General features: G+C 44.8%; 1 protein-coding gene across 1 annotated transcript in view; it reads left to right on the top strand.

Moving 5' to 3' along the window:
- The first annotated feature begins 959 nt into the window (after positions 1–959).
- LOC111148572 (stonin 2) overlaps positions 960–26,750 on the top strand; it is a 172,725-nt gene continuing 146,934 nt past the window's right edge. The window contains exon 1 of the mRNA XM_022505250.1: positions 960–1,032. The gene's annotated coding sequence lies outside the window, so the exon portion shown is untranslated. The remainder of the gene's footprint in view (positions 1,033–26,750) is intronic.

The raw sequence follows: 26,750 nt of genomic DNA on the forward strand, positions 1-26,750 counted from the left end.
CCCTTCTAACTTGTGCCTCTTAACTGCAACGTGGAATGACTGTTGGTGTGTCTTCCAGATGAAAATCTCTCACACTGCCAACTGATGTCACTTGGCCACACGTTTCACAGGACATGTGGACATCCTGAGGCCAGCTGTTTTCTGTACTTCTGTATTACTATATCCAAAGCACTTAGAAAAGTGCCTGGCAAACAATGTGTGCCATAGAGAAGTCAGGGTTATTATTATTGTTACTATTACCATTATTATTCGGCCTTAGCTCCCTATCTAGGTATTAAGGACCTTGTAAGTGAAGATCTATCTCACCATCTTACTCGTTCTTACTAATTTGTAAACGTGTCGGACCTCACACACATCGCTTCCCTTTTGCGAACTCTGGTTGGACCACATAGAGATAGATTGTGCGTCAAGTCCAAGCCAAGTCCAAAAACACAATTTGGCAACCACTGTTTACAAGCTGCCGTCCTGCTTATAAAAACAGGAAATCAAAACCCTGTAGGTTTTTGCAGGAGTGAGGCCGCAGAAGCAAGGATCCCCCCAGTCCAGCCTTGGTATGAGGAGTGGGAGAGACTCCAAGGCGATCCCCACTCCCCGCCACCCCATGCTTCTCGTCCTACTTTCCACTTCATCCCTTTTCTCCACAACCGGCCTCCCCCGGCGCAGAGGGGCAAGATCCCGGTTTCGTGTCTGGTTCTCCGCCCGGAGGTGCAGCGGGAACGAGAGGCAGCTGCGCCGGGGACACCGGGAGCAGGTCCAGGCGGCGCCCCGCCCGTCCCACCGCCCCGGCTCCCGGCCACCCAATCAGCGCGCGTCTCGGGCGCGCGCTGCGGCCAATCAGGAGCGGCGGGAGCGGCGCCAGGAACCCGCGGGCGCGGAGCGAGCCTGGAGAGTCAGGAGCAAGCTGCGGCGCTGCGGCCGCGAGGGAGGGCAGCGAGAGCAGCAGGGCGGGACGAGGATCCCCGCGCCAGCGCAGCCGGCTCTACCGCGGCGGCGTTCCGGCCGACGCTCGGGACCCTGCAGGCGGTGTCGCAGGTAACAGCGCGTCCCGCGGTGGAGGGCGAGGGTGCCCCGCCAGTGGGGCTCCGCAGGTGGAGCGGGCGAGGGGTGGGGGTGGGGGTGGGGGTGGGGGCGGGCCGCCCGCGAGGTCCTAGCGCCGCGAGTGCCGCCCCTCGCCCTGCGGGCCCCTGAACCTCCGCGCGTGCCTCGGTCGGAGCCCCGGGGAGGCGCGACATTTCCACCAGCCGCAGGCGTCCGGGGGTGGGAGGGGGTGAGGTGAGCCCGCCTAAGGGGGGCGAGGTGGAGGGGGTATCGGGAAGACACCTGCGACTCCCTCACCCCTACGCGGACACTATTTGCCGACGGGTGTCTTCCCTGAGATGTGAGTCCCCGCGACATCTTTGTTGGCCCGTATAGGGAGGCGACAACAGGTGTCCCTGGGGACGGTGCTTCCCCCGCCACCCCGCTCCGCCCCGAGTGAAACTGGGTCTTGGCGTTCCGCTCCACCTTCGGGGTGTCCGGAGACAGGACCCTTGCCTGGCCTCTCAGGCGCGCTGCCCGCTGGACAGCGCCCAGAGGCGGCCTGGACCCGGCAGACCCTGGCTTTGGATGGAGTTTCCTCCGCGCGTTGCCAAGCAATTTGCTGGACACCCGCCTCTTACTGGGTGAAGAAGAGTTGAAGATGAGAGAGATAGAGACAGAGAGAGAATGAGAATGTGTAAGTGCATGTGTTGCCCCTACTGGAAGGAGCTCCCTGAGGGCTGTGGGTAAATCATTAACTGCCTTGTGCAGCTACTTGGCCTCTGAAAGGGAGACAGCCTTTCTCTCAGGCAGGTCATTCGTGCCCTCTGTGCCTCACTGCCCTCATCTGTAAGGTGGCCATAAATAATTGCACCTGCTCCATAGCGTCCTTTAGAGGATTGAATAAACCAATGCCCGCAAAACACCGAGCACAAGGCTATACGGAGTGGATGGTCTTTTAAAGAGTAAATCAGATGTGTCCTACCTGGCCCAGTGATCATTTGGAGCTCTGAACAGCTTTCTAAACTCAAAGGGGAAAAATGCTATTATTAATATTTCTGATCGTATCGTTTAAAGGTAATACATCCTTTGAGGAATTAAAAAAAAAAAACTTCATTGGAATGGCGAAAGAGATAAATGGATTCCGATTAGTAACTGAGAAAAGCTTTGTAAACCTTGAAGAAATTGTTATGAATGTCGTGTGAGAAGAATATCTTGTTTTTTTGTTGAATGCTCATCTTTGACTGGTATGGCTTAAGGGGGAGGACTTAAAGGTTCTTATACTTTCCAGTCCTCCCTTGGACAAGTTTAAAGAGAGGGAAAGGAAGAGAAAAACAAATAAAAAGCCCAACCGCACAACAAAATGCCAGCAGCTCATAGAAACCTAAAATTGCCGTTCCTACTTTAGGCGGTTATTGCTATGTCTGACCTGGGTGGTCTGGTTTAGTTCTTTGCCACTGTGTCGCTTTTCTGTCCTTGTTTTCTTTCCCTTGTTCATTTACCGAAAATATCAATATGTAACTGATTTACTTGGAATTCTGAACCTTCTGCTCCTTAACATCCTACCCTGTGACAGACCCAAAAGGTCCTGAGGGCATTGTCAGTGAGAATCTGCCTGTCTTAGCATGCCACACTACCTGGGAAAGGTACAGGCAGAAGGCTTCAGTTCTCCAGGTGCCCCAGTGCTCTTGCCAGGAGCCTTTAAATAAATCCATCCACTTAGAGAAAGTGATTATCTTCTCAGGGGGTAAGAAGCCCACTTCCAGATGCAAGTCTTTCAAGTGTCAAATTAATTCCACAACCTTTTAACTTGTTGATAAGGAGACTTTTACTCTCTCCACCAGAATGGGAATGGGAGGATCCGAACACTTGGTGATGGAGGAGGGAGGGAGATGTGTGGGGCATGGGAAAGATTGCTGAGCTCAGAGCCAGACCCACACTTGGTGAAAACTGTTTCTGTGGCTGATGGCTGGGAAACCTGGACAAGTTGCCTTGCTTTTCTGAGCCAAAGTCTCCCACTCTGTAAAATGAGGGTTTAATTTTCTTTCTTTCTTCTTCTTCTTTTTTTTTTTTTAAAGAGGAGTTGTTGTTCTAGGGATAGTACTAATGAATAGGAAGTTCCCAGCAAAGTTCCAAGGACACAGTTATAGGTCTGTAGCATCCAAATGGGATCCTACAGGAGTCGATCAACTGATCAACCAACCAATCAAGTTATACCTAGGAACAAGAAAAGACTTGATCGAGGAAATAACACCTGAACTGACTGTAGAGGGATGAGTAAGTCTCCTATGCAGATAGGATTGAGGTGGGATTGGAAGGAAAGGTAGAGCAGAGGAGAAAGACATTCCAGACAGAGGGGTCTGGGGGATCAAATGGGCCATAATGGTCAGCTTAGGCAAAATAACAAATAACCCCCAAATTTCAATGGCTTACAAAGTTTATTTCTCACTTATCCTAAGTGTCCAGTGCAGGTCAGTTATGGTTCTGCTCCTTACCTGTTTTCATTCCAAGACCCTCCAGAGGCTTAAGAAACAGCCTCTTTCTGGGATAATACTGATCTCATGTAGGGGAATGGGAAAAAAGAGAATATGATGAAACAAAAATATGGCACTTAGTATCTGCTCAGAAGTCCCTTCAACTCTTATGCTCTTGGCTAAGGTAAATCACAGCCAAACCCCATGTCAGTGGGATGGGGAAGTATGAGCCTCCTGCAGACAGTGAGGTATGGCTAAGTAGGAGGGAAAGTGCAGAAGGAAACAGGGCCAGGGAGGTGGCCCAGATCCAGCGATGAAGGGCCCCGGGTTGTGTGCAGGTGTTTGGAACTTTATCTAATGGGCAAGGAGCAGCCACTGATGGGTTTTTAAGTTGGGGTTTGACCTGGTCAGATTTTTCAGGCAAAGCACATGTCTCTAGTGGCAATGTGGGGAGAAGACCAAACTAGGTGAGATTAAAAGTGAGAAATGATGAGGGCCCAAATGAATTCAGCAGCCTCAAATCTCCCTCGCTATCTGTCACATGACTTGAGGTTCCATTGCTGGAAAATTGTTCCCTTTTTTTTTAAGTCCTCTCCTAAGATGCACATGCTCTCTCATCTTCATGTCACCTAAAGCAGCGGTTCTCAAACTTCACTGTGCCTCAGAATTACACGGAGCCCTTGAGAAAACACAAATTTGTGGGTCCCACTCCTAGAGTCTCTAAGTCAATAGGTCTGGGGTGGCACCTGGGAATTAACATTTCTGACAAGAGCTCCAGTGTTGCTGATGCTGCCAGTCCAAAGTCTACACTTCGAAAACCATGGAGCTAAAAGGAGAAATTAAGGTGTGGTTGAGGGAAAGGCCTGAATAGAAGGGCCTAATGGAAGGAGGAAAAGTCTGGAAGGCCCCGGCATTCTCCATCTGGTAGATTTGCTGAAGGCTGGCAGTGGCAGTGGGGTCTCTGAGAGTGACTGATTCTCTAGGTTTATATTACACTGCAAATGTAATTCTCACCCCGAGGAAACGAAAGAAGTTTGGATTCACAGAAGAAGCACAGAAGTGCTTCTTTATCCCTCCCTTTGTAATTCTGCCCTGATTATCTCCCCCCACCCCCATCAGTGAGCACACACCCTTTTGTCTGGCTCGAGACCTCTCACTCAAGTCTGTCAGCATACATCAGTTCTGATCCATCACAGCTTTAATTCTGGAACTGGGGTTTGCCCTTTGGGTGGACATTTGGCTGAATTTTTAAATAGTCAGACCAAGACATTTCTTACTTCACTTGAGGTCATCTTCATGAATAAACATCTGTACCATATGATCATGCAAAGTGTGGTCAACTCTCCCAAGATAAATAACCCCCTGAGAACTCAAGATGTCCACAGTTTAGCTTATACTGATGGGCGGGGCAGGTCACAACAATTCCTTGAATGGTGACTCACCGCTCCTGTAATGAGAGCATTCCAAGAGTGGACGTGAAGGAGAAAATATGTTGGCATGTACAACGTGACACAAGAAATAAAACACAGCGGGGGTTTGTTTTCTTTTTACTCAATTTTTCTCAATTCTGGATGATGGAAAAAGCGTTAACTCTGCCAGGGTCCTGATAATCAGTGATATGCCTGCCCACACCATGTGGATACATGAAATACTTTCAGAGTCAGCATTCTGGGAGCTGGCCAACAGGTTACAGTATTTGTTTCAAGGTGGTATGAGAGTATAACAGTCCATTGGGGTGTGGATAGCCTGTACTAGAAATTATATGCATATGAACTTCATATAAAATAAGAGATGTCATGGTGGGTCCAGACTATAAAATGAAGTGTGAATAATACGTGAAGAGATCCTTTTCCTGACAGATTTGACAAACCACACCTATAAGGTGTGCTTTCTGTAACAGCAGAATTCCTGCGGATTCTGCCTACCTCCAGAGGTGGATGAGAAAGTTTGGAGCCATAACCTCTAGTCAGGAGGCCTGAGGCCATCTCTGCTGGTCTGTTTCCCTCTCCAGGTAATTTTGGAAAGCCAGCTGTTTCACTTCCTCCTGTAGTCGTGGCCTTCCCTTGGTCAGCTCTACAATGAAACCCTGTAGCTCCCTCCATCTCAGGTCTCCAGGAAGCTTGGTCTGAAGTTGCAGAAGATTAGCAGACAAAACTCTAGGCCTGAGTAAGAGTCAGTGAGGGAAGGGACACTTAAACTAGCCAGGAGGGATCTAAAAATGTTGAACATGTTCATTAGAAAGTGATACTTTTCCCCACTGGATAGCATTTATCTGGCAATGTGGTCTTTAAGAAAAATACACATTAAACACTACACAAATAGTATCCTCTCTATGTGTTTATGTTGAATAAATGTTAAAAGTGTCATATATATTTTTTAACATCTCTAGCAGTTTCAAGAGGTAGGTTTCTTGTGCTATAGCTGGTTTTCTGAAATGCAATTAATGAGAAACAGTTGGCAAAAATCCACAGACAAAAAAAAAAAAAATCCACAGATAATAGAAGGACAGGATTGAAAACCCAGTCCCTTGAATTTTTTGTTCATTGTGCACACCTCCACCATTCCAGCTGGCTTCAGACTAACCCTGACTTGTGCTCTGAGGTGGCTTCACTAACAGATAAGAGAAGGTTAATGTTCTTTGTGCAGTGTTTTCATAATGAGTGTGAAGCTACTTTGCAGATTGTTAATCGGCCAGTAAAATCTCTGGAAGGCGGCTTCGTGGGAATGGCACTGGGCATCTTCTGGGTACCAGGCTCCGGGGAAGATGTGAGGAATTCAGAGAAGTGTAATGCTTATTCTTTTGACACAACCTCTAATCTCAGGGAGAAAGGGCATAATGTTCATACAGAATTAGTAGTAGTCAGATAACAGTGAGATCAATAGTATAATCAAAGGGGGCAGCACCACATGCTGTGAATTCAGAGACAGGGAATCTTTCTGAGGTTTTGCTGAGCTGGGAAGGCTCATGGAGGAGCAGCCATGCTGGCTGGAGATAGAAATAGGGTTTAGGTAGGCACAGTGGGTGTTAGGGAACGGGCTCCTGTGAACTGCGGCTCTGATGGTCTGCACAAGCTTGTTGAGGGCTGTGGCTAGACTTCTGTGTCTGGAGTGAAGGAGTCAAGTAGACCACTTCTTAAAGTCTTCCTTTCTTGACTGCCTTGTGATCGTCTAATTCTAATATTCTTTTTTTTTTTTTAAAGATTTTATTTATTTATTTGACAGACAGAGATCACAAGTAGGCAGAGAGATAGGCAGAGAGAGAGAGGGAAGCAGGCTCCCTGCTGAGCAGAGAGCCTGATGGCGGGGCTCAATCCCAGGACCCTGAGATCATGACCTGAGCCGAAGGCAGAGGCTTTAACCCACTGAGCCACCCAGGCGCCCCTAATTCTAATATTCTAATGGCTCGTATCACATCCTGAAAAATGAAGCCATTTGGTGATTTGTGAGCAGATGGGTAATCCGGACTCTACTTTGAGCTTTTAACATGTTCGTTTTATTAATAGGAGAGCACTGTGGAGCTAAGGATGTCAACCCTCTTTATAAATAAAATCTAATCCTGTCATAAACTCTGTCAGACTGGCAGGCGGTTGGTCTCTCACTCTGCTTGCAGAATGACCCGGGAAGGTCAAGCTGCTTGTTTCAAGTCACGCAGGAATCCCCTGGCACGTCTGTGTGCGCTGGTCCCACCTCCCTGGACATTTGTTCGTGTCCCACTGAAGTTGCTTTACAGATATCCATAGGGCTGGGGTCACGAAGCACTCGGGGCTCTGTCCATCTAATTAGGACTTCCTCCATCTGTTCTTATGTCCCGTGGAGGCTCTTGCGGCCGGAACCCCAAAGACCCTCGTTAATTTTAATTTGGGGGTGGGGTAAATTACACCCTTCCCTTTCAGGCTGAATCCTGGCTCTCCCTGAAAGAGGTGCCGCTTTCGTGCTGTGGTCTGTGCACATTCACCATCTGAACGAACTGGCTTTCTCAGCACTTCCTCTGCCAAACGCCAGCCAGTATAGTAGGACTATCAGCAGTTTTCAATCTGCCTGAACTTTGAAGTGAGACACCAGACCCTTGCCAGCTTGATAACAATCACTCCATTGGTTGCCCTTTGAAGTGAGCTAATTGCTTAAAAAAAAAAAAAAAAAAGTGAGATGCTTTAAATGAAAACAGATTTTATTCCTCTGTTTGTTTTAGAAACTGAATATATTTGTCTTTCTTGACTCGAGTTTTTAAAGGAGAAAGATTGTAATACCATAGCTAAGTGGATAAGGCTGGGGTGATCCGTAGCCGGTGAGCTTTTTCGTTTGTCCGTTATTTAAATGTGTGAACCAGAGCTCTCAGAAATACAGTTTTATTTGTATATTTTCCTACCCTTGGCCACACATAAAGTATTAATTTTTTTCTACGTCCCTCCTTGTCCCTCCATTTCCCTTTACTTAAGACTCTAAACAGTTGAAGGGTATGAACAACTTTTATTAGTGAAATTATCAAAATCACCCTCAGTAGCCACCATTCATCGAGTTTTGCTGTGTTCCAAGTCTTCTGCTAGCATTTTACTCCACATTATCTCACTTAATTTCCACCTCCACTCTGTGAGGTCAGAAATTAGTACCGGGGGTTAAGTAACCTGTCTGAGGTTGTCATGAAGATAGGGCTTTGACCTTACCTCAGTCTCTTAGTTCTAGAAGCTGTGCCCTTTGTCCTTGCTGTATCTGGAAACCAAAGGAAAAATGCTCTAAAGGGTTAACGGGGGCAGTCTGTGCACTCTGGGCACACCCACAGAGATCCTGCTAGAAGGAAAGCTGTCCTTGTTTGTGCTCTGTCAGTTCACATGGTCAGCAGGGCTGTTGAAGCACACTTGCTTCTCTTCTTCTACCGTTTTCTTTCTCCTTAACATTTTTGGTATTACAGTCACATCTAAAAGGGGTGTGTGTATGTGTTGGGAGGATCCATCTGAGTAAATTCAGCACATCCCAGCCACTCACCAGCAGCCTCATTGGCCCAGTATTCTCCACAGCAGCCCCCACCCCCAGCTGCGCCACCCATCACACTCAGGGGCCTGGGAGCCCTCGTGCTGTGCTGTTGGTCAGAGCCAACTGTGTTCAGTTCCGGATCCCTGAGCAGGCCTTGGGGAGGCGGTTCCAAGGAGACAGAGTTATTTGCTGTCACATATTATTCTCCGCTGGGTGACCTGGCTGGTCACAGCACAGTGGCCAGGGGACAAGGGGCTTTGGTCCCTTGTCATTTGGCTACCAGTTTCCAGTGAAGAGGACAGACAATGTGCAGTCCATCTTGGCCAGGAACTTGGCGGAGGTGGGCCCCAGCCCTAAGAAAGCAAAGTAAAAAACAAGTTCATTTCTGTACCTTCAGGGGGAAAAGTGTGTTTCATGCATGAAGCCTGATAGACTCTAGAGCCAGACTGTCCTGATTGGAGCTGTGTGGTCTTGGGCAAGCTGTTGAACTTCCCTGTGTCTTAGTTTCCTTATCTGTGGAAAGGAGATAATGACGGTGCTCACTTCAGAGAGTTCTTTGGAGGGTTAGATGAACTTGTTAGCTCTAAGGCACTTTTGAAATCAATGTCTGGGTGATAGGAAGTGTTACTCAAATGTTTTACAAGTAGCCCATCTAAAGTAGTAGGTGAACATCACTGTACATTGGTAGACGGTGCTGGGATGGCTGCAGCTCACCTAACGGCTGTTGGAGACATGCCCCCGACAGGTTGTAGGCAAACGATATCTTACTACATGTATTAGTGGAGCTTGCTGTTTTAAAGAAGCATGGAGAAATCTGTTTCTACACAGTCTTTTTGTAAAATGAACATGAGAGAAATCATGTAGGAGGAGGGGGTGGTCCAGGATGACTTGATGTTTTTGTCCAGGGCCACGGCAAGATGGAGCCGCCATCATGCTGTATGGGAAGGCTTCTTGCGGAGCTGCTTTGGAGGGAAAGTAGCTGTTCTGTCATGGATACGTGACTTTTGAGAGGCCTATTAAACATGGAAGTGAAGGCCCTCGGTGGGCATGAGAGTCAGGGGAGAAGTCAGGGCTGGAGACATCTGTGTGGGGGTCCCTGACTGTACATGCAGCTAAAAGCCGACCTAAGAAGAGATGGGGCTGTGTGGCTGAACCCGAGGACATTCCAGCTCTCCTTTTCCAGATTGTTCTTTTCTTCCTTTTCTAGTGTGACATGAACTATGATGCTGGCCTTTTCCTTTGGAGAGTTTATCTCCCGAGCTCTGTCATGCTTGGACTTCAGAGTCAATACACGATGGTCAGATACAACTTGACCTCTTCCTCCCCTTGTGCCCTTGGGCAAGTGACTTATGGCCTGAATCTCAGTTTTGTATCTGGAGATGGGACTTGGTAGTAAAAATGCTCATCTCAGAGGTTTGAGGGCACAGTGGTGCAGCTGTATCAGAGTGATGAAGCTGTTCATTGCTTTATCGCTGTAAAATTCTCACTGTTGGTGCCCACGTGTTGGAAGTGAGGAGTGGTGACAGCTCACATATTTTTAAAGCCCTTTGCATTTCCCTGGAACGGAAAACCACATTTCAATTTAATCCATACTTCTTTTTTTTTGTTGTTCTTATTAAAAGTAAAAGAGGTCAAGAAGATACTGCAATAAATTCTGCACACACATGTCAGCTGTGTATGCTTTCTCTATAATTGAAACACTGCACCCAGAAATCAAGTCTGGCCCATGGATGTGGTGGTTGGTATCTGACTCACAGCTACCCAAGCATTCAGAGACCCGAAAGCTGAAACACAGGAAAAAATGGATATCCTGGCAATGACCATTTTTCAGGATTGTATACACTAATGTGTGTATGCTCATGTGTGCTCTTTGCCACTGCGAGCCACGTAAGAAGGCTCTTGCTTTTCTCTACTAAACTTACTGACCCTCCCTTACTGTTTTATTTTATTATTTTTTTTTAAGATTTTTTTTTTTAAATTTATTTATTTGACAGAGAGATCACAAGCAGGCAGAGAGGCAGGCAGAGAGAGAGGAGGAAGCAGGCTCCCTGCTGAGCAGAGAGCCCGATGCGATGCGGGGCTCGATCCCAGGACTCCAAGATCATGACCTGAGCCAAAGGCAGCGGCTTAACCCACTGAGCCACCCAGGCGCCCCTCCCTTACTGTTTTAAATTCCAGTTTTACACTTGGTTGGAAAATGCATGCAAGACCCTTGATTTCCCTCAGCAAATAATATGATTCTGGATCTGCTTTTTCAAAAGTCTCCCTCTCAGAGCTGAATAAGAACCCAGAGGCAGGGAGAATCAAATTTGAAGTCTTTCTCTGGATTCTTTAATTAGCATATCTGCTGTGTTTGCATTTATGGTTTACATGCTCTGAACTTGTGTGGCTTTTCTTTTTTGTAAGAGTTAGCGTCAGTGAAGAAATATAACTGTTAGTGGCGGCAGGACCAAGTACACATAGCGGTGTGGTTGATTTCTAAATCCCTGCTAGAATTTTTGAGAAAACTTCTCCAGATGGAGGTGGGTAGTGTGAGAACTGAAGCAGAAAAAATAATAGGAAAGAACTTCCAGTGATTAAATTTTTCTTTCTGGTCTTTCAGGTTGAGGAAGTAAAGAGAATGGGCATAAGCAGTGGGAAATTTCCATCAACTTGGAAAAAACAATAGAATAAATAATTCTTGGCCATGAGGTGAGAGCCCAGAGAGTCACAAGGTCAAAGGATCCTGTCCCATTTGTCTGTGGTGACAGCGCCCCCCCTCCGAAAAAGGAACGCCTCACCCTGAAACAATGAAGTGTCCCTGGGAAGCTGAAAAAGGTACACACAAAGGGAATTTTTATAAATCACATCATTTCAGAACTTCAGCGCTGGTTATCCTTTTTTAAAAATATTTCCCAAGTTTTCTTTTAGTGAAAGTGTATTCCTTTTATAATAAAATATATATGTTAGAAAAAGAGATGCAAAAAAGGGAAATTCACCAGGAGCGTGGAGGTGGGTGAAGTTGTCACCATTGAAAGGTTTTGAGGGGCTCCTGGGTGGCTCAGCGGGTTAAAGCCTCTGCCTTCGGCTCAGGTCATGATCCCAGGGTCCTGGGATCGAGCCCCACATCAGGCTCTCTGCTCAGCAGGGAGCCTGCTTCCCTTCCTCTCTATGCCTGCCTCTGCCTGCCTGTGATCTCTGTCTGTCAAATAAATAAATAAAATCTTTAAAAAAAAAAAAAAAAAAGAAAGGTTTTGAGTTGGTTGCATTTTTATAATGAGGATTATTTTATCCTAGAAGTTGTAACACTTCCTAACTTATCTGCTCTCTAAATTTACAGACTTCAAAAAAGGGGTGTTGACAGTATCTGTCACCCATCAAAACCCAAGACCCTGCCCTAGGAAAGCAGAGCCAGCCCTCAGTCAACAGAGGGTTACTCGACTCTTGCTCTGTGCCAAGCCCACCCAGCGTGGCTGCATTCCTGGCCACTGTCCCCAGCAGCTGGAGACACCCTTATGCCCCTGCCTCCGTCAGCAGTCATGAACTAGGGATGTTTCTTGTTTGTAAGGGGCCCACTGCCTGAGGATAATGTCATAGTCAGCCTGGGGCCCTGGCGGAGCGGCTCCCAGAGAGGTCTGGGTTTTAGTGTTGGGCTGGGTTGTTTTGGTTTTGTTGGGAGAGCGGCAGGGGAGGGATTCGTAGAAAAGGGAAGGAGATATCCTCTGCATTACTGAAAACGGAAATAAGGAATTATCAGTTCAGGGTCAGTGGAAGCCACAATGCTTGGCTTCCTTCTGCTGTGCTCTTCTGGTATGATTTGGTTTTGTTTTGAACAGTTTGAGAGTGACACAAGCTAGATAAATTGTTCTAGGGTGGAGCTTTCCACAGAGAGTCGAGGGAACCCTAGGGGATTCATGGAGGGAACTTTGGCTAAGATGTCTGTGAAGCACCTGAAATTGTAAATATGTTGGATGTGTGTGTATTTACTTGGAGAGGAGGGTCTCAGGCTTAAATGATATGTCAAACAGATCCAGAGATCCATACTTTTTTTTTTTAATAAGAACCAGTTCTAGGGGGAGATGTTCAAGTTTGATTTGCACATCTTGGCCTTGACCCAAACTAGAGAACTGTTTCTAATGGATGACATGTGTGTGTAGTACAAGTATTGGTGTCAGTGTGAAAACATCTTAGGCACACCCAGAGAACCCCATGCTGCAGAAAGGTGAGGAAGGTTTCACTTCTTCAAGTGCTGGAGACCTGAAAGTTCAGAAATACACACTCCCTGCAGTTCTGTCTAATGCTTCCCCTTCTCCTTTTCCCAATGTCCTTGAGCTCACAGAGAGCTGCCCTAACTCTGTGTCACCTGAAGAGTTTGTTGAAGCGAGCACTAGTGTCTCTTTTACATGGTCCTTCTCTGGGTTCTAAGCAAACCAGGTTGATTTTGCAATAGAAGATTGGATTGGTACAGACCTTCATGATGGAGACAAGAGCAGGCATGGACAGTGAACTCCTGAGTGGCGGTTTATCTGGTGCCCTCCACATGAATGTTGACCTTCCCACCTTTCTTGTTTTTCCTCCCATTGTGCATTCTCTCTAGGTGACCTACTCCAGACCCATGGCTACCAATGACCTTTCAATCCATGTTATTAATACTTATTTTTCTTCTTCTGAGTTCTGGATCTATTTAACAGGCCCTGAGACCTCAGTGTGGTTGTCCCACGGGCCTATCAAACTCATTGGGTTTAAAACTGAACTCATCTCCCTACCACCCCCTCAATCGTTCCTCCCCAAGAAGTCCTTCTGAAGGACAGTGAATGGCCAGAAATGTGTCCAGTTTTCTAATAATCTTTTTCATCCACCTACCACATCACTACTCCCTCAACATAAGCGAGCTCCATCTAGACTTTATTCCCATGTCTTGGTCTTTCGTTTTAAATGGCTCATAAAAACATCTTCCTTTTTTTTTTTTTTTTTTTTTTTTTTTTTAAAGATTTTATTTGTTTATTTGACAGAGAGAGATCACAAGCAGGCAGAGAGGCAGGCAGAGAGAGAGGAGGAAGCAGACTCCCCACCAAGCAGAGAGCCCGATGCGGGGCTCGATCCCAGGACCCTGAGATCATGACCTGAGCCGAAGGCAGCGGCTTAACCCACTGAGCCACCCAGGCGCCCCAAAACATCTTCCTTTTTATCCCTCATCTTGCCATGCCTCATCACTGTGATTACAAGCTGGTCTTCCCACCCTCCAGTCTGTCTTCCTCATTGGTTCCAGAATGATCTTTCTAAAATATGATTGAATCATATCATTTCCTTGTTTAAAATTGTTTAATTGATCTCCGTGGCCCTTAGGTCAAAACCCGGTCTTCTTGGGATGGCCCACAAGGCCCTGTCTGACCTGATTTCCTCATCTTTCCAGCCTGTTGTCTTACTATTCTCCTGGCTCATTTCTTCAGTCAAATGGAGCTGCTTGCAGTTCAGAAAACACAACATGCTTCACTCATCTCCTAGACTTTGTATGAACATATCACATTTTATTATAGCTGTTTTAAGTGGGGGAACTTATTAAAAACTCTTACACTACAAGTTTCTAAGTCATGTACAAAACACTCTAGCTCTGCATCACCCCCATCTTTGCCTCCTGCCCCATTGCTAACATTACCCCTGAATCCTGGGCCGTCCTTGAACTTAAAACTCATTTCCTAGCCTCATCTTTTCCTCACTTAACTCCAGATCCTACCCCATTTCTGATACATACATACTCCAGGGGTTGGGGGTCAGTGATGAGTCATGTTCAAGAATGGGGCTAGCAGGGAGGTCTGGGGATGAAGGTAAGAGAGACAAGGATGTCTCTTGCACATACTTTTTGGTACCAGATTGCTTTTGCTTAGTAATGTAGCTGTTTAAACATGGCTAAGTAAAATGGCACCCTCTAATTAACCACATTGCGTTGTCCTCTTTTGTTGTTACAGAGGCCATACTGCCAGCTTGGAATCTCCTTTTTCTTTGCCCCCAACTAATTTCTGTTCATCTTTCAAGCTCCTGCCCAGGTATCACCTTCCCTAAGTTTTCACTGACCCCAAGACTGGGGAGGTGCCATTCCTCTATGTGTTCATGGCCCTGTTGGGTTCTCCTGGGGTACCCTGACTACACTGTATTGTGATTATCTGTTTATTTGCCTGTCTCCCTCTCCAAGGCAAGGTCTAAATCTTAGTCCTCTATCTCTAGAATTTCACTAGAACATGCCTAACAATAGGAGATGCTGTAGAAATCTTATTGAATGAATGAAGAATGTATGAATGGGTGATGTCCTGTGGCAGCCAGAATTCTAAGAACCTGCAGAAACTCAATGAGCACAAATAACTCACATTCCAAGAAGATTTATTAGATCATCTCTTCCATTTTCTGTCTATGTGGGATTGCATACCAGTACTGGTTCCTAGGGAGGTTTAACCTTCCTCTGTTGGCTAACTCTTAGGCACCACCTGAATGCTCTTAGCCCCACTTGCCTCTGGGTTTTCTTGGTGATCAGCTCTGGTGGACTATACCATTCTACTGTCCAAAGCCACACTGGGCTTACTCCCACCACTTTTGGACTCAGATGAGGTATCACTCTGTAGGGTATGGGATTTGGGTTTCCCATCTGCTGCTGAAGGAGCCAGACAGTACACTCTGAAAGTATGGGGGAAATTGGGTCACCATGGAATGAACTTTGGCCCAGTGGGGAGCAAGAAACAGGCAGGAGCTGGCAGACAGTTTCCCTGTCAGAGCACTGCACCCTTTGATGGAAACTTTTGGGAGGCTGAAGTCTCTACTAGCCTCTCTGGGGATGTCCAGTATGACCAAATGAGAAGATTCATGTGACTGGTCTTGCTCCATTTTATATTTGATTTCATTGTCTCATTTCTTTTTCTGACTCTGGCTTCCCTGGGATTGCCATAAAGTGTTGGCCTAGAAGCTTGGTCTCAGGCTCTGATGTCTAAGGAACCCAGCCCAAGACACATTCAAACCCACCATTATTTCCCTAGAGAAATAGGGGCCAGTGATGGGAGAAGAAGAGGGAGGAGCACTGTAGGTGAGGCAGTCTCTAGTATATGATCTGAGAGGGCTTAGCTGGGAGTCTGGGCCTTCAGCCATGCATGCCTGCCCTCTCTTCCCATGCAGCTTTGGCTAAACTTCTTCAGGGGAACTGGGCAGATGGGTCCATCAGTAGTAAAAGATCCATCATTTGGAACCTATAGATCTGGTCCCTGTGTAGGCTGGCCATCTGTTTCATGATTTCCTATTTTTAAAAATCTTTCTAATAAAAAAAAAATCAAACACATATCTTTGGATGTTAGTGATGCAGCAGAACATTATACAGCTGAGAAAATTAATCCTGTGAGGATTCTGGGTTTAAAGCTGAGCTTCACCACTTACTGCTTGTGTAGCTTTGAGAATGTTAGCAGATCCAAGCTTCAGTTTCCTCGTCTGGAAGTAGGCATTCACAATAGCACTCTCATGAAGCGCTTGCAAAGATCAGATGAGAAAATGCACATAAGGCGCTCAGCACAGTGCCACACAGAGCAAGCTGGCAGAAGCTATTTGCTGGGGTTATTATTCTCCCTTTAAGTTACAACTTGAGAGTGAGACAGAGTTGATCTTGGTATAGGAAACAAATATAATGTGACATTTTTTTAGCCCTTAAAGGTTTTATTGGGTTCCTAAGAGGTGCTCTTTTGGTAAATGTCAGGCTAGCTTTAATCTTGCTAAACCAGGTGAGCAGGCACGCTAAATCCTTCCATGGAGGCCATGTTTACCTGCTATATATTTAATTTTGTTGGACGTGTGAGAGTCACGTACGGTTTGGGACTAGTTAAATATAATTCCCACCTTTCAAGTACTTTTGAGGTTGCAAATCAATTCATATGAATTCCAACTTAATAAATTTGTGGAAACAAGAGCAGAAAGGCTTTACAACTTTGCTGTGGTCATTCGGAGAATTTGGGGGCAGGGAAGATCCCAGGAAATAACCTCTTGTTCCTTCTCTGAGGTGGGTTTCAGTTCATGCCAGAAAAGTGCTTCCTCCATGGAAGCTTGTAATGGGGATTAACAATGTGTGCACTGGTGATTTTTTTGCCTTCCTGTACCAAGTTATATTAAGAGTCATTAAACTTTAAACTGTAATCACAGTATATTATTAACTCTTTACAATGGGGCTATGAGTCTAGCTGCTTTACTCTGTTCCACAAATGCTTGTTGCTTTTCTTCTGTGAGGTCAGTCCTGTGCTTTGGGAATATGGTGGCAAAGGGCATAGACACTCCAGTTACCGTTCTTAAGGGTCAGCAGTAACCCTGCAAGCCCCTGTAATGTCTGTCCACAACACTGGACACCTGAGAAACCTACCTTCTTGGGAAGTCTCTTGCTTTCATGATCCCAGAGGCCTCTGGTTTTCCTCTCAATTCTCTCACCATCTGGCTCTGTCACTTGGGGTGTCCCCATTTTTCCTTCTTGCTTCCCTGTTTGCCATAGGTAGGCATGCTGTGGGACTCCGCCATCTTCTTCTGTCTGTCTTTTTCTTCCTCTGTTGATAACCCGTTCCTTCCCTTGGCTTCATATATCATCGTGTGTGTGTGTGTGTGTGTGTGTGTGTGTGTGTGTGTGTGTGAGAAATCTAACTTTCTACCCCTAATTTTTCTCTAGGCCCAAGATCTCCATTTTCTATATCTCCCCTTTTGTTTCACAGTCCTTGAATGTCGGCATACCCCCAATTAAAACTCACTGCCTACTTCCACTCTCAATTAACTCCACGTTCCTCCTTTGCTTAGGATATTTTTTTTTTAAAGATTTTATTTATTTTATTTGACAGATAGAGATCACAAGTAGGCAGAGAGGCAGGCAGAGAGAGAAGAGGAAGCAGGCTCCCTGCCGAGCAGAGAGCCCGATGCGGGGCTCGATCCCAGGACCCTGAGATCATGACCTGAGCCAAAGGCAGAGGCTTTAACCCACTGAGCCACCCAGGCGCCCCGCTTAGGATATTTTTTGGGTCCGTCTCTGCCCTCTGTTGGGCTGCCATCCTCCTGCTCACCCAGGCGTCATTGTATTTCCTTTCACTGTGGTTTCTTTTGTTCTGTTGAATGAAGAATAAGCCCAAGGATTCCTACGGCTGTAGGCATGTACTTCCACCTTCTTTCCCAGTCAAGGTTTTCTCCTGCTTTTTTTGAAGTGTGGGTGAGTGGTAGAAAGACATGTGTGGGGCTGCTGGACGGGCACAGCTCCAGGGGCAGCATTCCCATAAAGAGGCACTGTTCCCTTTGCCTTGTGTGTATGTGAATGGTGCCTCCCACAGTTGTGCAGTGCAGTGCTGTGGGGGTGTCAGAGTGCCAGAGGATGGTGTGCTGGTGAGGACTTCTGGGGAGGGGTGGATGCTGAAAAGTGGAGTGGCTGGGAAAGAGTTAAGGGGAGTTGGCAGTGCAGCTCGGGAGGAAAGTTCTGTTTCTATGAAAGAGGGAAATATGGGGAAATTATTTTTCTCTCTGTCTTCTACCTGAGAGAATAAAGCTGTATGTTTTTCTTGGCAAATCTGCACTGAGCTGACTTCATTTAGAGCCACCCACCAAGCTTGAGATTGGTGGCCTAGACCTGGATTGTCCTCTAATTCTTGTTATTGTTGATATTGGGAGCATTGGCAGGAATTTCTAAAATGAGGGTTGCATGTTGCTGCCACTGTACCAATACATTGGGATAATCCCAGATTCTCCAGTAACAACTGGACTCTTAGATCTGGTTTCCATACGGTCCAAAGGGATTGCTAACAGTGCTGGTCCCACTGCTGCCTCCTGTTTGCTGAAACAGCCCACATGATTGGGCCACACCAGCAGTGGGAGAACTGTGGAGCCGTGGTGGCCACTGTTCGAGGACCCTTGGTGCACCTGTTCAGGCAAGTTGCAGTCTTCAGCTGCATTGGTTGTGCCACACACCCTCCACGGATGCTACTTACGTAGATGGTCACGCACATGGAGTCCCAGAGCTGTCCGGTGTGACGTCCCTGCCTCTTGCACCTTCTCTCGTTAGGCATTTCCAGGCCAACTAATGCCTCGTGTCCAGCTGGCCAGGCCATTTCCTGTGTCAGACTGAAGCTCACACCACTTCTTCCTTTTTTCCCCAAATTTCTAAGGTCTCCCCCTTACTTCCACTTTCACTTCCTGAATGCCATGACCACAGGAATGAAATCAGCAAGTCTTTGCCTTGTCTCTGTGCCAGGCTAACTCCTGTTCAACTTTAATAGACATAATAATGGTAATAGATAACATTAATGGGATGCTTATATTTTTAAAGATTTATTTATTTATTTCAGAGAGAGTGCATGCACTTGTGTGAGCTAAGGTTAGGCGCAAAGGGAGAGGGAAAGAGAGAATCTTCAGCAGACTCCCTGCTGAGCATAGAGCCCTACTTGGGGCTTGATCTCATGACCCCAAGATCATGACCCAAGCTGAAATAGTTGGATTCCCAATCAACTGGGCCACCCAGGCACCCCATTGGGATGCTTATCATTCATATACTAGAAGTCTCACGTCCTTCATCTTCATAGGACTCTCTGAAACTATTAGGTAAAATTCAGGTTTAGAGAGTTTGAAACATACTCATGATTATAATTAACAATGAGGGACTTGGCCTGCCTGACTGCAGACGGAGCTTGTGTTCTGAATCGTGCAGTTCGTCTAAGACCTACCTTGGATGTAGCCTCTGCTAGGAAGTCCCTAGGCTCTTCCACACCTGTGACCTTTGGTCATCCTCCATAGTAACCCATGCTGTCATTCAAGTTCAGGGCCTTTTAGGGGTGGTGGAGAGAGACCTATGTTCCTTCCTTTTTCTGTCCTTCCCAATAATTTAAAGACTGAGGAAGTTCCAAGACAGGGTCAGAAAATATTATGACTCTACTTGTATATTTGCCTTTAGCTAAGTTAAAGCTTTTAATGCATAGTCATACAGAGAAACCCACAATGAAATATACTTTTGCTATACACAGGATAACTATAGGCAGGATAACATCATAAATAATGTTCATTGAACTCTCTAGACAAAGTGGTTGGTAATGGGACGGGAATTGAAGGTTATAGGAGGTACCTCTTCAACTCATTTCAGTATATTCCTGTGACTAAATATGTACTTCCATTGTTAAAAATATTAGAATCCTTGGGGCCCCTGGGTGGCTCAGTTAAGCATCCAACCCTTGATTTCAGTTCAGGTCTTGATCTCAGGGTTGTGAGTTCAAGCCCTGTATTGGGCTCCACTTAAAATAATAATAATATTAAAGATCTTCATGGGTCTGAGTTGGCTGATTGGCCTCTCTGGCTTCTGTAATGTCTATTTCTCTCTCTCTAAAACTAGCACAGGGTCAGGGGCTGATACATTGTAGGCTCTCAGTTGTTGCTGGTCGACTGAGTGAATGAGCCAATGATTGTTAGAGAACAGTCTGAGAATTTAGAATGATTTGGGTTGGAATCCCAGGACTACAATTTACAAGTGCTGTGACCTTGAGCAAGTTACTTAATCTCTTTGTACTTAACTTTTGTCCTTTTTAAAGTGTTTCTATTACTAATAGCACCTACTTCAGAAGGGCAGTAGGAGGAACAAAGGAGATGATGTACCACATCTGTGGGATGACAAAAGTGAGCTTGCACATGAAGAGTGCTTGGGGACAGGGTGGGAGAGGTAGGAGCAAGGTCTGTGGGCATCGTTGTTAAGAAAGGGAGAGCCAGGGGCACCTGGGTGGCTCAGTGGGTTAAAGCCTCTGCCTTAGGCTCAGGTCATGATACCGGGGTCCTGGGATCGAGCCCTGCATCAGGCTCTCTGCTCAGTGGGGAGCCTGCCCTCCCCCCCCCCCCGCCGCCTCTCTGCCTGCTTGTGATCTCTGTCTGTCAAACAAATAAATAGAATCTTAAAAAAAAAAAAAAAAAAAGGAAAGAGAAGTCAAGGATGACTCCGTGTATTAAAAAAAAAAAAAAAGAAAGAAAGGGAGAGCCACTCCAGCTGCTGCTCTGTGCTGTGTCTAATCCTCCCTGACCTCCTGGCTCTACAGAAGAATGATTGGTGGCCCCAGGGCAGTTGCCAAAGCACCTGACTTTGTTTTTGAGGCCCTTACCCTTTCCCCATTTTGCTGCTTGATTGATAACAATGTGCAGACCTTACTTTAGGAAAAATGCTGCAGTCTTTTGACTACTCTCACCCACATTGTCTCACTTAATAATTATTCAGAATTGTAAAATTGCCTGTGGTTTCGGGAAATTCCTGCCTTTGTTATAACATGCTTGGTACCTGCCCCTCTCCTGCCGACAGAGTTACCACAGAGGATGTTTGCTCCTGGACTTACTGAGTGCTTTAGCAGCATTTTTTTTTTTTTTTTCTTCTTCAAGTCTGGGGTCCAAACCATCTCTCATGGAGAATGTTCCATTCCAAACTCTTTTTCTGTTTCCACGAGGCCAGGTATAGAATGGCCTGGTTGGACCAAGACCTCTGTCTCCCACATGTCTGTGTTTTGAAGAGCAGAGCATGGCAACATTCCCTAACGTGGGCTCCCTTCTCTTTTCTGTCCAGTTGGAGTGACAGGGTCCTGGGCTCTGCATGGAGCTCCATGGTGTGTCTCCACACTGCCCGTGCATAAGACAACATCAACCACCCTCCTCTTTCTCCTTAGATGACCTGGTCGATTCTGTGTAATGATAACTTTCCAGTTTCTGTCTCTAGCCCTGAGCTCCAGATTTGCATGTTCAAGTACACAGTTGAGCTCTCTTTTAGATGTCAAATAAGCATCCCAAATGTATCTTATTTAAAAAGAAAGATTTATTTTACCCCTAGATTCTGACTCCTTCCCTCAACCCAGTCAGTGGCAGTACCAGCCAACCCAGTCCTCAGCCAGAATCCAGGAGGTCCACCCTTGTTCTCCCTACATATGGCATCCATCAGAAACTTGGAGACCCTGCCTTCAATGTCTATCTCTGATATGCTTTATTCTCTCCATCTCAATGCCCCCATCCTGATTCTGGCCACTATAATTTTTTTTTTTTTAAATAAATGAAACTACTTTTGTTTTCAGTTATAGTGTACTAAGTCACATTAGTTTTATATCTTTATTACCCTGTACATTTATAATCAGTAATAAGAGAGTTCTTAATGCTCTGACAAAAAGTGTTAAAGATCACAAAACAATCTGAAAATTGCTTTGCATAGTTTCAACTTACGTGGTCTTTTTTAAAGAAAAAATTTTTAAAAACTGTGTTCCAATAAATATAAAATTTACCATCTTCACCATTTTTAAGTATTTCTTACGTTCCGTGGCCTTACGTGCATTCATGTTGTTGGGCAACCTTCCCTACCATCTATTTCCATAACTCTTGTAATCTTTCAGAACTGAAATTCTTTACCCATGAAACACTACCTCCCCACTCTCCCCACCCCCACCCCCACCAGCCCCCAGCAGCCACCATTCTACTCTGTTTCTGTGAATGTGACTACTCTAGTGTCCTCGTGTAAGTGGAATCATGTGGTATTTGTCCTTTTGTGACAGGCTTATTTCACTTGCATATGTCCTTAAGTTTATCCATGTTGTAGGAGAATTTCCTTCCTTTTGAAGGTTGAATGATATTCTGTTGTATGTAGATAGCACATTTTGTTAATCCATAACCCCAGGGATAGGCCCTTGAATTGTTTCAGGCTACCACCTTTCCTTTTTTCTTTTCTTTTTTAAGATTTATTTTGAGAGGGAGTGCGTGTGAGTGGGGGAGGGGCAGAGGGAGAAAGAGAGTCTCAAGCAGATTCCCCACTGCGTGTGGAGCCTGATGATGTGGGGCTCGATCTTATGACCCTGAGATCGTGACCTACGCCGAAACTGAGATTTGGACACTCAGCCGACTGTACCACCCTGGTGCCCCTTCAGGCTGCCGTCATCTTTCATTGCTCCTGTATGACAGCTTCCTAATTGTTCTCTCTACTTCCTCTCTTTCCTCTTCCCATTTGTTCTCCACTCTGCTTCTGAAAAGGTGAAATAAGTTTTGTTCTTTGAATCCTTCATTGACTTCTCATTGTGATTAGCATAAAATCTGAACATCTCAGTTTGCTTGCAAGACCCTATATTCCTAAAAACGAATTGCCTTTACCACGTTGTCTTAGGCTTCTTGCTCGCTCTACTCCCAGTTAAGGTTTTTCTTGTTTGTTTGTTTCTGTCGCAGACTCTTTGTTCCCTCTACCTTGAATACTTTCTACTTCTTGTCCAGTCACGTTTGGCTTCTTCTCATCCTTGAAGTAGTAATTACATGTCACCTCTTCAGAGAGATCTTCTCTTAACACCCTAATAACTAAGATTCCTTTTTACTCCTCATCTTAACCCTGTATTGATTTGTAGGTAGTTTACTTATTTATAGCTAACTTGTTTTCTCCTCTTAGATATAAGGCCCTTGAAAGCTTATCTATTTCATATTTATCTCATTTACTTTTTGTATCCTGAACATCTAGCCAGTGTTTGCTAATGATTTGGTAGATGAATTAATAAATACTCTATTTAAAATAAGTTTGAGAGGAGATTCCACAATCTGTTCCACTTCTGTTTGCCTTCCCTTTTGCTCACTCTCCCCTCACCTAGCCTTTAATACATTCCAAAATGTTAACATCCCTTGGTGTTAGGAAGAGTCATTGGTATCCTATCATCACTACTGTACCAGGAAACTGGTTGAATATTCATTAGCCTCCTGATGTTCAAAGGAAAGGTACCCAAAATTATTCTTTAATTTTTTTGTATTAAAAATGATCACCCTTTCAGCCTTGCCCCATGACTCTGGAAAGGCAAGCTAATTTTGCAGTGGTCTAAGTAACCAAGGAAGAAAAAGACATTGAACTTTTTTTTTTCTTTTTGACAGAGATCTCAAGTAGGCAAAGAGGCAGGCAGAGAGGGAGGAGGAAGCTGGCTCCCTGCTGAGCAGAGAGGCTGCTGTGGGGCTCGATCCCAGGACCCTGGGATCATGACCTGAGCCGAAGGAAGAGGCTTTAACCCACTGAGCCACCCAGGCGCCCCTGACATTGAACTTTTTGGAGAGGGAAATCCTATGTAGTATGTTCCAAAATGCTGCATGTATAATTTTGTGTTCTTTTGCTATTTTGTATTATTTTTTTGATTTATTCCCTACCAGGGGTAATAGCTGATGTCATTCCAGTTCAGTCCCTTATCCATACCAGGAAGTTACTTTTAAAAGGCTTGTCCCTCAGAATTTTGAGCTTTAGAATAAATTCTCCTCCCATTTTTAAACTATGACTCTGGTGTGGGATGGGTGGGTTCTTTATCCACAGTATCACAAAGTTGAAATTAAGGGTTGGCCCACTGCGTACTCACTTGGAACTGTCTTCTCCAAGCCTTTGCCTGTTGTTGGCAGGAATGAGTTCCTTGTAGTTTTAGGGTTGTAGTCGCCCTGTAGTCATCTCTGTCTCAGCCATGGAGAACCTTCTTCTCACACTTCAAATTTCTCTGACTGCTTCTGTTGCTACCAGTGAGAGAAAACACTCTGCTTTTAGGCACCCCATCTTAAGGTCAACTGTTAAGCAACCTTAATTGCATCTGCAAAATCCCTTTTAAATATGACATAATCTTGGGGATTGCACCAGGATGCGGAGATCATGGGGGTCCTCTTAAAATTCTCCACAGTTAATCTAGAATGGCACCCATCTGCTTATCAGAAAACCTGATTACAGTAGTTTAAACAAAAACACTTTTTTCACACAATAAATATAGAGTTGAATGATTATTGATACTGGCTCCGTGGCTCAGTGACTGTGATTCTCTTGTCCTTGCATTTATGGTTGCAGGGTGATTATCATAGCTCCAGCCATCACAACCATATTCAAGATAGGGAAAAAGGGAAAGGGAGAAGGATTGAGGATGCATGCGCATTATCCATCCACTTCATGGAGACGTGCAATACAAAGCAAGACAACACAAAGACAAAAAACATCTCCGAACTTTAGTTCTCATTTTTCCTCCATCTATGTCTCATTGACCAGAACTTGGTCGGGTGGTTATCCTTGGTGCCAGGGAGGTGGGAAAGCAGGAATAGAAATGTTCTGTGATGACCCATCCCCTGGTGCTGGATGAGGAGAAGAAAGAGGTGTTGGAAACCCAGCTAACATATCTGTTCCACATCTTTTCTGAAAGGCAGAATATGGCATAGTGGAAAGAGTACATAAGTTAACATCAGGAGACTTGTGATCCCGTCCCAACTCTGTCAGTTTTCACTGTGTGACCTTAGGTTAGTTAAGCAACTTCCCTGAGTCAGTTCATGTATCTGTCAAATGAGAGAAATAGTTGTTTTACTTACCTCAGGGTTGTTGTAAGAATGAATTGACATAATCCATGAAGTTCTTTGCATCCTGGAAATATATACTAATCATAATTTTTGGTATTTGGTATAAAACTAAGAGTATTTCTTTGATTTCAAGAAATGTATGTGTATGTGTGTATATAGACATACCAATAAATATATATATTTAAAAATATTTTATAATCTCTAAAATGAGATGTGTCTTACAATCGATGGCATTTTAGTTTCAATGAAATATAATATTTTGTTTAGCTTCTTGGAAAGTCTTAGGGTTATGTCTAGAAGATATGGCCACCATTGGGACCCTCAAGATTCTTATAGACTCCTAGGCAACCGAGAGTCTTATGATGGAACATCTAAAGCGATAGACTTATGGCTCTAAAATACAGATGGAAAGAAATTATCCACACCAACTCCTTATTTTCACACAGGCAAATACTAGTATTCCTGTTCCAAATATGAAACCAAAGTAAGTGGAGTTTACCAAGATGGAGTAAGCCAGGACCTCCCTAGAGTTTGAGGTATAAGAAAGTCTTCTGCAAACCTTAAAGGGTGACCTTCTGCCAGGATTATTCATTACATTCTGAATGTAACACACTGTTCAGGCACCTGGGAACGTCCTTCAGGGTCACTGCCTCAGGAATGCAGCAAAGATCAGATACAGCCTATTTTCTAGGCCAAATGCATCTGAGATCCTTGATTCCGAATGTGGAGCCACAGAGTTCTTTAATAAGGCAGCTATCAGGATTGTTTATTTTGAAGAAAAATCAATTAGTAAAATGTTTGTAATTATTACTTTGAGATATATATAAATATGCATGCCCGTAAATATAGATGTATTTATATATGTATGTATTTGGACATGTATGTATGTGTATATACACACAAATGACGTGACTTTAGAGGGGACAAAAACAGACATCTAGTGATGGGGAATTATGGTGTATGTGATTGAAAGAGAGATAGTGGGGAGTTAGTTCAGAGAGAATCGTGGATACATACTGATGTTGGTTGAAATAAATATATTCCTTTTGGAGTTCTTCTGTACGGTTGACTTGGGCCTGGAGTGTTCATTTTAACCAATTTCCAATGGAAGAGGAGTGGTCAGTCTTTTTTGTTTGTTTGTTTATTTTAAAGAATAATATATTTAAATGAAAGAAAATATGGTGAAAAGATAGTAGGAACATACAACCAAAGCCACTTACCTTTTCCTTTTGAGAACATCAAAGCACATGTTAATTAAAGTGTGTGTGTTGGGGCGCCTGGGTGGCTCAGTGGGTTAAAGCCTCTGCCTTCAGCTCAGATCATGATCCCAGGGTCCTGGGATCGAGCCCCACATCAGGCTCTCTGCTCAGCAGGGAGCCTGCTTCCTCCTCTCTCTCTGCCTGCTTCTCTGCCTACTTGTGATCTCTCTGTCAAATAAATAAATAAAATCTTAAAAAAAAAAAAAAAAGTGTGTGTGTTCTCCAGTGTTCAGATTCTGTTAAAATGAACCTGTTCTCTCCTACAGTAAAAGACTTTAGAAGCAGGAAAAGAAGCAGTGTTCCAGGTCCTGAATCTGATCTGGGTCTTTGTCACAGGGCAATTATGCCTTCGGGGCTTCTGTTTATTCTGAGAAATTATGAAACAAGTGGCATGGTTACTTTAACTTCATGATTAAATCTTTGTGATTTTTCTAGCCCAGTCTGACAGAGGTCTCAGAGTACAAAACCATGTTTGATATTATTTTGATTCAAACATTGCAAATTCTGAGTGCATAGTAGATGTTCAGGAAGTTGGTTGAATGTCTTGCTTTAGAAGAAAGCTTTTCAGAAATACATTTGATTTATGCAGTCTTAGTTTTTCATTCTTACTTTCTTCCCAGTTTTCTTTTTGACCTTGAGATGTTTATCTTTGATCAGAAAAAGTTTGAGGCCTTACTTTAGGGTTTGGTATTGGCACTAGGATCTAGTTTGAGATGTTTCTGCATAAACC

This window comes from Enhydra lutris, unplaced genomic scaffold (genome assembly GCF_002288905.1).
Source record: "Enhydra lutris kenyoni isolate GAN:26980312 unplaced genomic scaffold, ASM228890v2 scaffoldscaffold20, whole genome shotgun sequence".
NCBI classification, from domain to species: Eukaryota; Metazoa; Chordata; class Mammalia; order Carnivora; family Mustelidae; genus Enhydra; species Enhydra lutris.